The 15,479-nt window shown below is 39.8% G+C and overlaps 1 protein-coding gene across 6 annotated transcripts in view; it reads right to left on the bottom strand.

Annotated features, from left to right (window-relative positions):
- GATAD2B (GATA zinc finger domain containing 2B) overlaps nt 1-15,479 on the bottom strand; it is an 81,428-nt gene that overhangs the window by 36,453 nt on the left and 29,496 nt on the right. The window contains exon 2 of one of the 6 annotated variants that reach the window (XM_055403909.2): nt 14,966-15,007. The exons of the other annotated variants lie outside the window; for them this stretch is intronic. The gene's annotated coding sequence lies outside the window, so the exon portion shown is untranslated. The remainder of the gene's footprint in view (nt 1-14,965; nt 15,008-15,479) is intronic. 6 annotated transcript variants of the gene reach the window in all.

Below are 15,479 nucleotides of genomic sequence, written 5' to 3' on the forward strand. Positions count from 1 at the left end.
ACTGAAGCTGCATCTCCTGCATTAGCAGGTGGATTCTTTACCACTGAGCCACCTGGGAAGACCCTACAAATACATAGAAGAGCCATGATTAAAACCTATCATTACACCAAGGAAGTGGGTTTTCAACTATGTCAATTTTTTCTTTTATTGATGGTGGTCACTTGTAACATTCTGTTCCATCAATAAAGACTTATTCAATTACTGTCTGCCACAGGTTAGTGTGAGTGACAATCGCTCAGTTATGTCCAACTCTCTGCAATCCATGGAATTCTCCAGGCAAAGAATACTGGGGTGGGTTGTCATTTCCTTCTCCAGGGGATCTTCCCAACCCAGGAATCGAACATGGGTCTCCTGCATTGCAGGCAGATTCTTTACCATCTGAGACACCAGGGAAGCCTACTAGTAAGAAACAATTCTAAGTATAAAGACAGATCAACTAAAAAAGTATCAGCAGATACATGCCTGACTTTATTTTCTAATATAAAGACAATACATTTGAATATGTAATGAATCCACACACCTTTTCCAAAGGAATACACTAAGCAGAAATAGCAATAAATTATAAATGACAATCATCAATCAGATGAAATAATTTAGATGAAGCTTCTCTCTCTCTCGAAGAGATGGGGACTGAGCAAGTGGTCAGGATGGAACTACAATGTGCTTTTAACTTTGTATGAAGAACAAAATTCAGTTTCATGTTGCTGAACATAGTTCTGTTTTTGCCAAATAAATCTTCTTTTATTCTTTCATTATTCAGTAATCTTCAATTACTGTCCGAATGCTTTATTAAAACTCTGCCATAGGTACAACATATGAGAACGGTAGCACACACACAAATTATTTACCATAATACACACACTCGCATAATCAGAGTAGTAAAACCAGAGATATTTTAATTCAGTGGCCTGTGAAGGTAACCACTTTTTTGCACTTTAAGGCAACAAGAGCTGGGGGGTGGTCATGAAAGGGAAATGGAAGTGATCTAATAAGCCCTAGGAGAGTCTCACAAATGTTTTTGGCTTCACAAAAATTTCTCCAGAATATCCCTCAAGGGTATTCACAGCTCTGTATACTAAATTAGTCATAACAGAGAAGGGAGAATGTTATAAGTAGTAACCTAGCCAGATATTTATTCCACAAAGAGTAAGTCTAACAAGTTTCTCTTAATGAAAATTCTTGTACTTTAAAGGGACAAACATAACCATACAATTAATTCTACCTCAATGGGGCTTCAGAGATTCATGCCTACTACTTGCAAATGTGAGCTGAATGAACTGCAATTTGACTTCCACCAAACCGGAGCAAATTGCATTTCTAGGTCCTGCCAAAGATCACAGAGCAATGGTTCTGTACTGCACATCTCCAAACTACCCTAATGCACACCCGATAGCCAAGCTCCTTCCAAGCTATCTAATGCTTCCTACAGCCAATCATTTCCAGCAACTAACTCGACACTTTCCTAGGATGGAAGCTCTCTACCTCAGTTTCCTAGAGGAACTTAAACATATACAAACCAAACTGCAAATCAAATTCCTCAAACGGGGATAAAACCCCTAAGGAAAGACAAAATGGCTATAGAGTATGTTAGATGCGACAAAGAGTGAAGCTATCTTCTAATGCACCATTTTATTGGATCACCTTAGACACTTCCATATAATCCTAGAGATAACAATCTCTGGAATTCATCACTTGATGGAATAGAAAAGGTTGTGGACGAGGGCTGAAGAAGAGTATACATCAATGTGAATATCTAAGCTCTATTAACTATTTCTTTTTTTTTCTTTAAATATTTATTTTTATTCATTTGTCTGCACCGGGTCTTAGTTGTGGCATATGGGATCTAGTTACCTGACCAGGGATTTAACCCAGGCCCCCTGCATTGGAAGCGTAGATTCTAAGCCACTGGACCACCAGGACAGTCCTCTATTAACTATTTCTCATTAAAAGGAGGTTTAGAAAACAGGGAGCCACAAGAGACCACCTGATCTCTGCATAGGACACAGAACACAGCATAGCTTATACTACAATATATCTAGCAATATTATCAATCATAGTTTAGAAATTAACGCGACACAACTATAGAAGATACTGGCAGATAACTAGTGACTTGAACAAAATGTTCATTTGGGTTTTTCCAGGGACTGAAAAAGTATCATTAAAGCTGTTACAAAGCCCCAAGCCTGCAAAGAAAGAAGCTGAGATGCAAAGAAACCATAATTCACTTTTACTAACTTTCTGCTGAGTCAAGACTTACTCTCCAAATGAAAGAGGCAAAAATCACATATATGACACAATCACAATCTGTCTTGGGTTTCCCTGGTAGCTCGGTGGTAAAGAATCCACCTTCCAATGCAGGAGACACAGGTTGGATCCCTGGTCCAGGAAGATCCCACATGCATAAGCCCGTGTGCCACGACTATTATTAAACCTGTGCTCTAGAGCGTGGGAACTGCAACTACTGAACCTGTGTGATGCAACTACTTAAACTCGTGTGTCCTTAAGACTGTGCTCCACAACAAGAAAAGCCACTGCAATGAGAAACCTGTACTCACTGGAGTACATTGGATCACACTTAAATTGACCTACACTGAAAACAAATGCACATTAACCCTTTCACCTAAATCTTGATTTATTTTTCTGATACAGCATGCATTTGCTTATTTTTGCTTTTCTCCTTCCTCCATTAACTTATAAACACTATGGAGTGAGGGATCTGTCTACTTTGTTCACTGCTATTATTCTCAGTTTTGAGATAACTTCCTGGAATGTAAAAGACAAAACAAAACAAAACCACTCAATGATTATCTGTTAAATGAATAACTGGACCCTTCATCTGCATGCTGTTTTGGTAGAGGAAAAGGGAGCAGATAAGACTGAGCAAACGCTATACAGTTCTAACTTAAGCAGAACTGATTCATTTCTACTATTTCAGGATTATTCAGCCTTCTTACTAGTTGGAAGACTTCTGATGACTATTCTCTGTATAAACATCTTCCCATTTCTAGAGCAAGAAGCCTCAACCCCTGTACAATATCCCACCCACCCTCATTCTAGGTAGTCAGCTCAGTTTTGGCTTTGCATTTTTCATTTTCATTCACGTCCTTGGGTCATATTAGAGAAAGTTATGGATCAGATACACATATAAGGGTAATCAACATCAGGGCACCAAGAGCTCCTAAAATGATTTTTGTGACTATGATTTTAGAATGAGAAAATACACAGAGCATCTTCAATAAAGAAGAACCTTAAGACCCTTGCAGGCTTCCCTTGTGGTTCAGCTGGTAAAGAATCCACCTGCCATGCGGGAGATCTGGGTTCAATCTCTGGGTTGGGAAGATCCTCTGGAGAAGGGAAAGGCTACTGACTCCAGTATTCTGGCCTGGAGAAGTCCATAGACTGTATAGTCCATGGGGGTCACAAAGAGTCAGACATGACTGACTGACTTTCACTTTCACTTTATGACCCTTTCAGCAGGAAAGAACAGCTTCTCAGCTGGCTTCCTGCTGTTTCAATGTATCTTCTATTAAATCTGATAAGCCTTCTTGAAAATAATACTTTCCACTATTACTTATTACCTGGCCCCTCTACTCTGCCCATGTAGCCAAGTTACTCTGCCCCAATCTTCCAAGAGACAGCCTCACTTCTACATATGCATATACCACTCTCCTAGTCTTTCCCCTGACACATTTCTAAGTATAAATTCCTGTTCTTTATCTGACAAAACATACTCCCCAGTTAATTAATCCTATCCAAGTACTTATTCTTCCAATATCTTGATACTGTTGCTCACTGCCCATCAAAATTGATTCCCCCTCCTCCTTCCACAGTAATGGAAATACTGGCTACCCTAGATGTTCAGCTCACTACATTCCCTGCTTCTGTTGGCGATTGTTAGGCTAAATTCTTGTCAATGGAATACAGAGAAAGTGATATGTGCTACTTTCAGCCTAAGAACTATAAAAAGTAGGCAAACTCTTTCATGTTTTTTCCCATTCCTATTGGCTGCCACACAGTTTCAAGCCTGCAGACAAGGACAATATCCTAGAAATTGATCCTCCTGCTAGTGGTATCAACATTTCTTGAGAATTTGTTGGATACACAAACTCTCGAGCCCCATTCCATATCCATGAATCAGAAATTCTGATGATAGGGACTAGGAACTGTCTTTTATGTTTTAACAAGTCTTCCAAGTAACTCTGATGCACACTACAGTATGAGAATCATTGTTCTAGAAATCAACAGGTAAATCAGTATAAAAGAACCTGAGTTTCTGAATTACCACAGGAAACAACAGAATATCGGGACACAATCACTTTGGGAAACTACAAAGTGTTTTACAAAGTGTTAATTACAAAATCACAATTTGTTTCAAATTGTAACAGATACTTTCTATTATATTTTCTTTGAGCTCTTGCGTTTTTATCTTTGTTGCAACTGTTAGGCATATTCTCCCAGTTCTTAAAACTTTTTGGTCTCAGGATCCCTTTAAGAGGACACTCCTAGGGACTTCCCCTGTAGTCCAGTGGCTATGACTTCGTGCTCCCAATGCAGGGGGCCTGGGTTTGATCCCTGGTCAGGGAACTAGATCCCACATGCCAAAACTAAAAGAGTCTGCATGTTGCAACTAAAGGTCCCATATGTCACAATGAAGATCAAAGATCCTGCATGCTGCAACTAAGACCTGGCGCAGCCAAATAAATTAATACATACATACATACATATATATATATATATATATAAAAGAGGACACTCCTAAAAATTAAAACTCCAAAGAGAGTTTGCTTGTAGACTATAATATCAATAGTTACCATATTAGAAATTAAACAAAATTTTTAAAGTATCAATTCATTAAAAAATAAGCCCACATTCCACATTTATATAAATAATATATCCTTTATTACAAAATATTTCTCCAAAAAAAGAACAATTTAATGATACAGTGGCATTAAGATACAATTTTGCAAATCTTGTTAATGTCTGGCTTAAAAGACAGCTGGATTCCCATAGCTGTTGCTGCATTCAATCTGCTGTGATATGTTGTTTTAGCTGAAGTATATGGAGAAAAAAATCTGATCTTAAACAGATACATAATTAGAAAAGGAAGGGTATTTTTTTTAAAAGTCTTTAATAAATTAATTATTTAAAAAAACTTTTTTAGCTCTGAAATGATTTTAAACTTAGAGAAAAGTTGCAACAATAGTTTTGAGAAGTTGACTACGCCAAAGCCTTTGACTGTGTGGATCACAACAAACTATGGAAAATTCTGAAAGAGATGGGAATACCAGACCACCTGACCTGCCTCTTGAGAAACCTGTATGCAGGTCAGGAAGCAACAGTTAGAACTGGACATGGAACAACAGAATGGTTCCAAATAGGAAAAGGAGTACGTCAAGGTTGTATATTGTTACCCTGCTTATGTAACTTATATGCAGAGTACATCATGAGGAACGCTGGGCTGGACGAAGCACAAGCTGGAATCAAGATTGCTGGGAGAAATATCAATAACCTCAGATATGCAGATGACACCACCCTTATGGCAGAAAGTAAGAGGAACACAAAAGCCTCTTGATGAAAGTGAAAGAGGAGAGTGAAAAGTTTGGCTGGAAGCTCAACATTCAGAAAACAAAGATCATGGCATCTGGTCATAATCACTTCATGGCATCCCATCACTTCATGGGAAATAGATGGGGAAACAGTGGAAACAGTGTCAGACTTTATTTTTTTGGGCTCCAAAATCACTGCAGATGCTGATTGCAGCCATGAAATTAAAAGACGCTTACTCCTTGGAAGGAAAGTTATGACCAACCTAGATAGCATATTAAAAAACAGAGACATTACTTTGCCAACCAAGGTCCGTCTAGTCAAGGCTATGGTTTTTCCTGTGGTCATGTATGGATGTGAGAGTTGGACTGTGAAGAAAGTTGATCGCCGAAGAATTGATGCTTTTGAACTGTGGTGCTGGAGAAGTCTCTTGAGAGTCCCTTGGACTGCAAGGAGATCCAACCAGTCCATCCTAAAGGAGATCAGTCTGGGGTGTTCATTGGAAGGCCTGATGCTAAAGCTGAAACTCCAATACTTTGACCACCTCATGCGATGAGTTGACTCACTGGAAAAGACTCTGATGCTGGGAGGGATTGGGGGCAGGAGGAGGAGGAGACGACAGAGAATGAGATGGCTGGATGGCATCACCAACTCGATGGACGTGAGTTTGAGTGAACTCCAGGAGTTGGTGATGGACAGGAAGGCCTGGCGTGCTGTGATTCATGGGGTCGCAAAGAGTCGGACACGACTGAGCAACTGAACTGACATGAACTGGACTGAACTGGACTGAACTGAGCCAGTTCTTTTGTAAAATGTCTTTCACTTTGGATTTGTGTGATGTCTTCACGTGATTACACTGAGGCTATGCATTTTTGGCAATGTCACAAAAGTGATGGTGTGTCCTTTTCAGTATATCAGGAAATATGTGGTGTTGTTAACTTTAATCACTTGACTGACGGGGTGTCTGCCAGGCCTCTCCACTGAAAAGTTATTATGGGAGATACCAGGATTACATTAAATTCCATTTTGCATCAAATTTTCACCCACTAATTTTAATATCTATAGATAATACTTGCCTGCAACAATTATTACTGAAGTACTTGCCAGATGTTTCCAAAATTCTCATGTTAATCTGAATTTTTACTGTAATAAATAGCTGTCCTCATTTCCCCATTTATTCAAGTATTTATTTACCACAATATGGACTTGTGCAGATTTATCTTATTCCAGGGTTTATAATCCATTACTATCTTTATTTATTTTATTCTTCAAATTGTCCCCAGATTTGGTCACTGGCAGTTCCTTCATGTTGGCTCCCCATTTTTTTATTTAAAGCATTTCATTACTCTCTGGTACCACATGATGTTTCAGACTCATGTGAATTTTTTTCTCTTCCTTAGTCATTTCTCCAAGGAGCTCTGGTTCCTTTTATTTCAGACTGGCATCTAGAAACCAAGAACTGATGTCAAATGTGTTCACTGCTATGGTGAACAAGAAAATATACACACACACACATAAACACACATCTGTATCTTTTTCTGTATTTATCTGTATATATGTGCATAAGCCTCTTGATGAAAGTGAAAGAGGAGAGTGAAAAGGTTGGCTTGAAGCTCAACATTCAGAAAACAAAGATCATGGCATCTGGTCCCATCACTTCATGGGAAATAGATGGAAAAACAATGGAAACAGTGTCAGACTTTGTTTTTTTGGGCTCCAAAATCACTGCAGATGCTGATTGCAGCCATGAAATTAAAAGACGCTTGCTCCTTGGAAGGAAAGTTATGACCAACCTTGATAGTATATTAAAAAGCAGAGACATTACTTTGCCGACCAAGGTCCGTCTAGTCAAGGCAATGGTTTTTCCCGTGGTCATGTATGGATGTGAGAGTTGGACTGTGAAGAAAGCTGATCGCCGAAGAATCGATGCTTTTGAACTGTGGTGTTGGAGAAGACTCTTGAGAGTCCCTTATACTGCAAGGAGATCCAACCAGTCCATTCTGAAGGAGATCAATCCTGGATGTTCATTGGAGGGACTGAAGCTAAAGCTGAAACTCCAATACTTTGGCCACCTCATGAGACGAGTTGACTCACTGGAAAAGACTCTGATGCTGGGAAAGGTTGGGGGCGGGAGGAGAAGGGGACGACGGAGAATGAGATGGCTGGATGGCATCACCGACTCTGTGGACATGAGTTTGAGTGTACTCCGGGAGTTGGTGATGGAGGCCTGGCGTGCTGTGGTTCATGGGGTCGCGGAGAGTCGGACACGACTGAGCGACTGAACTGAACTAACTGATGTGCATAAGTATGTATACAGATTAAAACTCACATGAGTTCATACTGACGTGTGTGTGTGTTAGTCACTCAGTTGTGTCCGACTCCTTGGGACCCCATGGACTGTAGCCAACCAGGCTTCTCTGTCCAGGGAATTCTCCAGGCTTCTCCAGGCAAGAAAACTGGATGGAGTGGGTGGCCATTCCCTTCTCCAGGGGATTTTTCCAACCCAGGGATCGAACCCAGGTCTCCCGCATGGCAGATTCTTTACTGTCTGAGCTATGTCATATTGATGAGGGGTACTCTAATACTCTTTTTTAATTGGTCAGAATTGTGGATATCTTCATTTTTTATATAGTCAAAGCTCAGTACACATGGGCAAAGGACTTGAATAGAGATTTATCTAAAAGATACACTAATGGTCAAAAAGCACATGAAAAGATTCTCAACATCTTTAGTCATTAGAGAAATGAAAACCAAGACCACAATGAGATGCCAATTCATGCCTACTAGAATGACTATTGGAGAAGGAAACAGCCACCCACTCCAGCATTCTTGCCTGGAGAATCCCATGGACAGAGGAGCCTGGCCAGCTACAGTCCATGGGGTCACAAAGAGTCAGACACGACTGAGCGACTAACATTACATTACCTTTGGATGACTATAATCAGAAAGTTGAAAATAAGTGTTGGTGAGAATGTGGAGAAAGTGTAATCCTAGTCTACTGCTGGCAGGAATATAAAGTGGGACATGTGTTTTGGAAAACGGTTTAGTAGTTCCACAAAAAGTTAGGATTATCAAAAACAGAATTACATTTGTCCCAGGAATTCCATTCACAGGTAGAGAACTCAAAGAACTGAAAACAGGTATTCAAACAAAAACTTGTACAAAATGTTCACAACAGCATTATTCACAATAGCTAGAAAGGTGGAAATAACCCCAATTGTGCACTGACAAATGGATGAGCAAAATGCGGCATATTTCCAGTGGGTATTATTCAGGCATTAAAGGAATAAAGCACTGATACATGCTACAACATGGATGAATCTCAAAAACATTACGCTAATGCTAATGTGAAGCAAATGCTTAATGGGCACAAGTTTCCTTTTGGAGTGATGAAAATGTTCTGGAATTTGACTTAGGTAGTGGTTGCAATGGCAAGCCACTCCAGTACTCTTGCCTAGAAAATCCCATGGATGGAGGAGCCTGGTGGGCTGCAGTCCGTGGGGTCGCTAAGGGTCGGACACGACTGAGCGACTTCACTTTCACTTTTCCCTTTCACACATTGGAGAAGGAAATGGCAACCCACTCCAGTGTTCTTGCCTGGAGAATCCCAGGGATGGGGGAGCCTGGTGGGCTTCCGTCTATGGGGTCACACAGAGTCGGACACGACTGAAGTGACTTAGCAGCAGCAGCAGCAGCAGTGGTTGCAAAACACTGTGAATGCACTAAACACCACCAAATTATACAACTTAAAATAGTTAATTCAGTCAAGTGAATTTTGCTTCGATTAAAAAAAAAAAATCAACCAGTTTCTAAAGGTTAGCTGCAAAGTGAAGTCTGAAATTTTATCAATAAACTTTTCATACTGTTCTTTTAAAATCCACTGCCTTATACTCTGAATGGATCTTTCACCCAAGCAGGGTATTTTTACATCATGCATTGATCATTTGAAAAATTATGGTCCACTAGAGGTCATTCTGGTCATCTAGAGATAAATTCAAATACCAATACAGTTCATTATTTCATATATACACATATATATATATTAACCACATTTGTCCATACCACAAACACTCTCATCAGAAAAATATTTAAGTCCTGGAAGCTGTCAAACTCATGGTTTCATTTTCACTTGAATTTTATCATGAGGCACAAATATACTCAGGTGCTTTCCTTGAAAAATTTCAAGAACATGTCTGCCAAAAACCTAAATCTAAAGATCATAGTTCACAGATTATTCTTTTCTTTTTTAAAACTTTTTTAGGCCAGGCCATGTGGCATGGGGAATCTTAATTCCCCCAGCTGAGATTGAACCTGTGCCTCCTACATTGGGAGACACTTTCACCACTGGACTACCAGGGAAGTCCTGGATCAGTTAACATGTAAAAACAATGTTCTATGAAAAAAGCAGCTAGGTAGCTTGCAACCTGATTGCACTATTCCTTGAGGTAACCACTGTACCTCAATATGTAGCAAAGGTGCTTTGTAAGGGTTTCTCACTTTATCACACAAAATATTTGAAACCCATGTTCTGAAAAGTCATGATTAAATAAAATTTATTCTTATTGCTTCAAGAACATTGCTATTAAGAACATTCTTAAGTGAAACTAGATTTTTTTTTTTAATCTGCAAATTTAAACTGCATGGCAATGACTAATGACTACTAGAGTACAGTTTAGTTTAGTGCCACTGTGTTGATTCATCATACTAAGGCATCAGAGCAGTTTTACTCACCACTGCTTCTGGATCATCAGTGCAAATGTCAACAAAGAGAAAAAGGCAAAATAATGCCTCTGTATTACTGTGAAATAGCTTTCATGACAAGACTCCCTGTAAGGGTCTCAGGGATCTCCAAGAGTCTGTAGACCACACTTTGAAAACTGCTGGCCTACTCTAACTAACCCATTACTTTAATAGGGAACCTATCAATTTATACTATTTTTCAGGTTTAATGCAAACTCTTTGGCAGCAAATCTCTCGTCTTTCTTTGTACTTCCCTTCTTATCCACTACTATGAAATGCCCTGACAGACCATGAAAGTACTGTTATTGCTTAACCAACTCCAAATGATACTTTCCTTCATCTAACTCATATCAGCTACGTCAGCGGACCTCTTCCCACTATTCCCCATGCTATAAAATCTCACTCCTAAAAACCTAAGATGATTAATTCTTCTAGCCTATTTTAATTACTTCCCTTTTGATTTCCAGAACTTGCTTTCTGGCTCACTTTTCTAGGGGAAAAAAAAAAAAAAACGACAGACTCTTGATCTAGAAGTCTGCAAACTTTTCCTGTAAAGGGCCAGATAATAAATATTTTAGACTCTGTGGGCTAACTTCTCAACTCTGCTACTGTAAGCAAAAGTGTGTAATTGTGTTCTAATAAAACCTGATTTATAAAAACAGGCAGTAGCTGTAGTTTCTGACTGACTCCTGATCTAGGCTCTTCCAACATATAGGTTAATTAACCCAGTGAAACACAAAAGATGCCAAAAGTTTAAAAAAGACATAGTTACTGACTGACTAAAGAAACTAATAGGAACACTGAAAACAGTATACCCAAACCCAATAGAAAGGAATATTAGTAATAGCTGATAACATTCACTGAGCTCTTATTATTTGCTAAGCACTGTGCTAAGTGCTTTACAATGTATTACCTCATTTAAATCCTTTAAAGGAGGGCTTTAATAATTTAAGCAATTCTCTTTTTACACAAGAGAAAACAAAAACAGGTAAGTAACTTTCCAAGGTCTTGTCTGTAAATAGCTAAGCCTTAGTCTGTAAATAGCCAAGACCTGTGTTTGAAATCTCTCTTACTGTAAGGCCCATGTTTCTAATCATCAAACTATGCTATCTTTCCAAACTGTTAAGACAGTAATTCTAAATAAAAGTAGACACACCGTCAATTGTTTACCTGCTGAGTTTAGTACACAAACCTTGGCTCACATCCTTGAATGAAGAGCCTACATGACCTAGTCTTAGAAGATACACTGTTATGTCTAACAATATACACCAAGGACCATTAAAACTCCTATGTTTAAATGTGACAGATTAGGATGTCCTGCCTAAAAAAAAACTAATGAATAGGAGGTAAGCAGCCCTCTCCCATTGTCATCTTATAATAAATCATCCCAAATATATTATTTTATATTAATCTGTTCTGTTCAGTCGCTCAGTCGTGTCCGACTCTTTGCGACCCCGTGGACTGTAGCCTACCAGGCTTCTCCGTCCATGGGATTCTCCAGGCAAGAATACTGGAGTGGGTTACCGTTTCCTTCTCCAGGGGATCTTCCCGACCCAGGGATCGAACCCGGGTCTCCCGCATTGGAGGCAGACGCTTTAACCTCTGAGCCACCATACATTTTGTAAAAATATAAAGAATTAGAGTAAATCAGTTTAAAAGTTCTAGTATATACCAAAGAGAGGCTGACAGAAATTAAAAACGTTAGAATGAAGGAGACAAGAGGTGGTCAAAGGAAATATTTTACACACTCTTCAAAACTACTCTTCAGTCACTCCTAAACAGTAACTAGGGCCTATGGGAATTAAGAAAAAAAAATCTGTCCACTACTAGAATCTGATAACTTATGCCTCACTGATTATATAACTATCTAACCATAACATTATCCCTACTAATCTGCTTCCCAGTACAAAGAGAAAAGTTACAAGTTAAAGACTGCAAAAGATCTTCTATGAAACCTATCAGTCTAATAAGCAAGCATCACATAGAATTAAAACAATATTATATTTACACACCTGTAAAATGGCTGGTTCCCATGGAGAGGATTACCAAATAATAGTGTAAGAGGATAATATCAACTCCAAAATGCAATTTTTACCTCTAAGAACTAGGGAATCACACAACTCTGAATGAATCTTTATCTAGCCTCTATGTTTGAGCTAGGCTGGTCTCTGTTGCTGTTTTGTCTTCTAGTATTCAACTGACAGCGGGGGTGGGGGGGAATCTCTCAATTCAAAATAGACATTTGGAAGAGTAGACCTCAACTACTTGTGGTAGGGAAATAACTGAGGGCAGACTAGGGAATAAGCAAGCCAGCCACTCTGCTAAGTCCCAACCAGCAACCCTCAAAGTACAACTTCAATGCACCTCCTAACACTTGCACCAAAACTTACAAATCAAAGAGAAAAATATACACAGTATACTAAAATATTGTTGCTTGTGAAAATTTGGCAAGAACACAAATTCATGGGCTATAATACAAAGAATCAAAAGGACTCCAAACTACCTGGTGGTCCAGAGGTTAAGAATCCACCTGCCAATGCAGGGGACACGGACTCAATCCCTGGTCCAGGAAGATTTCACATGCCACAGTACAACTAAATCTGCAGGCTGCAACTAATGAAGCCCGCACATTCTAGAGCCTGAGCTCCGTAAGAGAAGTCACTGAAATGAGAAGCCCACAAATTGCAACAAGAAAGTAGCCCACGCTTGCTACAACTAGAGAAAGCCCATGCACAGCAACAATGATGCAGCACAGCCAAAAATAAATAAAATTAATTTTAAAAAGAATCAAAAAGACTGAATTAAGCAATTTCCTCTAGACTGCAACAAGACAAGCCTTATTATAGGATGTCACGTCCAACTCTTCGCGACCCTAAAGACTGGAGCCCCCTAGGCTCTTCTGAACATGGGCTTCTCCAGGTAAGAATACTGGATACTGGAAAAGGGTTGCCATGCCCTCCTCCAGGAGATCTTCCCCACTCAGGGATTGAATCCGCATCTCCTTCATGGCAGGAGGATTCTTTATCCACTGACCCACCTGGGGAGCCCCTATTACAGGAGAAACTAGTTCAAAAGTTCTCTCACTCCAAACTCTCCTTATCCACTTATTGCACATCAGCACTATCATTCCAAACAGTCAGGCAAGAGCAAAAATAAACTCACATAAAATGACTGGATGGACCAGGTCTTGACTGTAGCATGCGGGATCTAGTTCCCTGACCAGTGACAGAACCCAGGCTCCCTGCATTGCTAGTGTGGAGCTTTAGCCACTGGACCACCAGGGAAGTCCCAGTATGACACTCTTTTATTCACTAATATACTTTATTTCACATTTCCATTTAACACAAGAGCTGTTCATATATATATATAACACATCTAAGAAGCACATAAAGAGAAATTAAGAAAAAAGGAACCATGGTAAATTGGTGGTAAATTGAAATATAATTTCTAAATGAGCTCTTAATGACCAATAAAAGATACAATCATGCCAACTGAATTCCAAAACTGCAACACTTGCAATATCTGGAAGCTTAGATCTTTCCTTTTTTTCCCCTTTCAAGTGTTATTTGACCTTCTCTTTGAAAAACCCTAAATGAAGTAAGTAGATGGCAGGGGGAGACTACTGCATTTTTGTAATATACTAAATAAAACAGCAAGAAATTAAGAAAAAATGGGGGGGATTCAAAGGAATAGCAAATATATAATTTGCTCTGTGACAAGGCCTTTTGCTTCTCCTTAAGAGCACCTCCCCCCGCCCCATACTTTCGGCAATCCTGAATGATTTGAAACAGTTTGGAAAAAAGTATCTAACAAATTACAGCTGTTAAATTCAGGAGGCATTTCTCTTCCAGTCACCCCTCTTCCTCAAACACACACACCTCTGCACTGGGACAAGAAGAAGAGTCAGAACAAACTTCTTCAAGTCCCAAAACAGTTACACTTCACTAGGAACATGGTCACTACCACCTGGACAGAGAAGCTCTCATTGTGCCACAACAAAAGTATCTTTGTTAAAAAATAAGGATGGCTAGGAAAAAAACGTGTATTTATATCAAAAGGGCAATTTTCTTGCTCTAAGCCTTCTCCTTTTCCTGGTCCATCAGCCCAAATAAGCAGAGATGATGCAGACTTCCTTATATAATAGTCTGTGATTTCCTAGACTGCAGGCCTTTCCCTTTGTGTTCTGTATACACTTACACACACGAGCGCGCGCACATTCTCATTGCTTTGCAGCCCCTGGCATGATGCCAGCACTCAGTCAGCTGGTCGACTCCATTCACAGAGCAGGGTTGGAGCTGACATGGAAAAGGGGGGGGTGGGTAGTGAGGGTAAGGGGGAGCTAGAACCATCACTGTTATAGACAAAAGAAATTTTAAAAAAGAAGACCTTAACATAACATTCCTCTCACAGCTTCAGCTCGATGAAAACTAGAATCCAGAAACCATTACAAAAAGCAAAAAGATGAAGCAGAAGGGTTGAGAATCAAAATCGAAAGGGGCTTTGTATGAGAACAATTATTCCGCAACAAATTTTTTAAAGCAACGGTATTTATTATTTCAATTCCATCAGACCTCAGCATATCACCTTCTACATGTAGTGAGGAAAAGGTTGTGAAGAATTCAGTTTCTGCTTTTAGAAAAAGAAAGAAGGGGGCTGGGGCAAGACAGTTAAATGTACTTACAGGTATACATTTTTCTGCTCCCTCCTCTAGCTGCCAGGAAAGCTGGAGACAAGAAAGGGGGGGAAACAGAAAAAGGAGGAAAAAAAGGAATAAGAGATGGGTTTAGGTTTTTTGTTTTGTTTTGGGGGGAGGGGGGAGAGGTTCCCTTTCTCTCTTCTATCGTAAGAGAAGCTCTTTCTATAGCACAGGGGTGGCCCCATACGTGCCAGCCCCCTTGAGAGACCTGCACAAACCCGGTTTCCAAGCGGGCACTGCCCTGCCAATCACATGGCGTACTGTTATATTAAACAAAAGAAACAGGGGGATGCTTACTTTTACCCATGATGCCTAGCGGGGGCAGGAGGGGGGGGAGAAAAACCAGTTGTAGCCGGTTTGTAACCTCAGGACATGGATTATCTCTTAATTTTTAAAAGTCATTTGTGGTACAAAAGTCAGTCAGTCTCCCCACCCTAACCATCACCCCCATTATTCTGGCCTAGTGCCAAACTTTGCTTTCATTCATGAGAGCTAGTTT

The sequence above is a fragment of the Moschus berezovskii genome, chromosome 4 (assembly GCF_049115385.1).
Source record: "Moschus berezovskii isolate FMDL1 chromosome 4, NW_MosBer_1.0, whole genome shotgun sequence".
NCBI lineage: Eukaryota > Metazoa > Chordata > Mammalia > Artiodactyla > Moschidae > Moschus > Moschus berezovskii.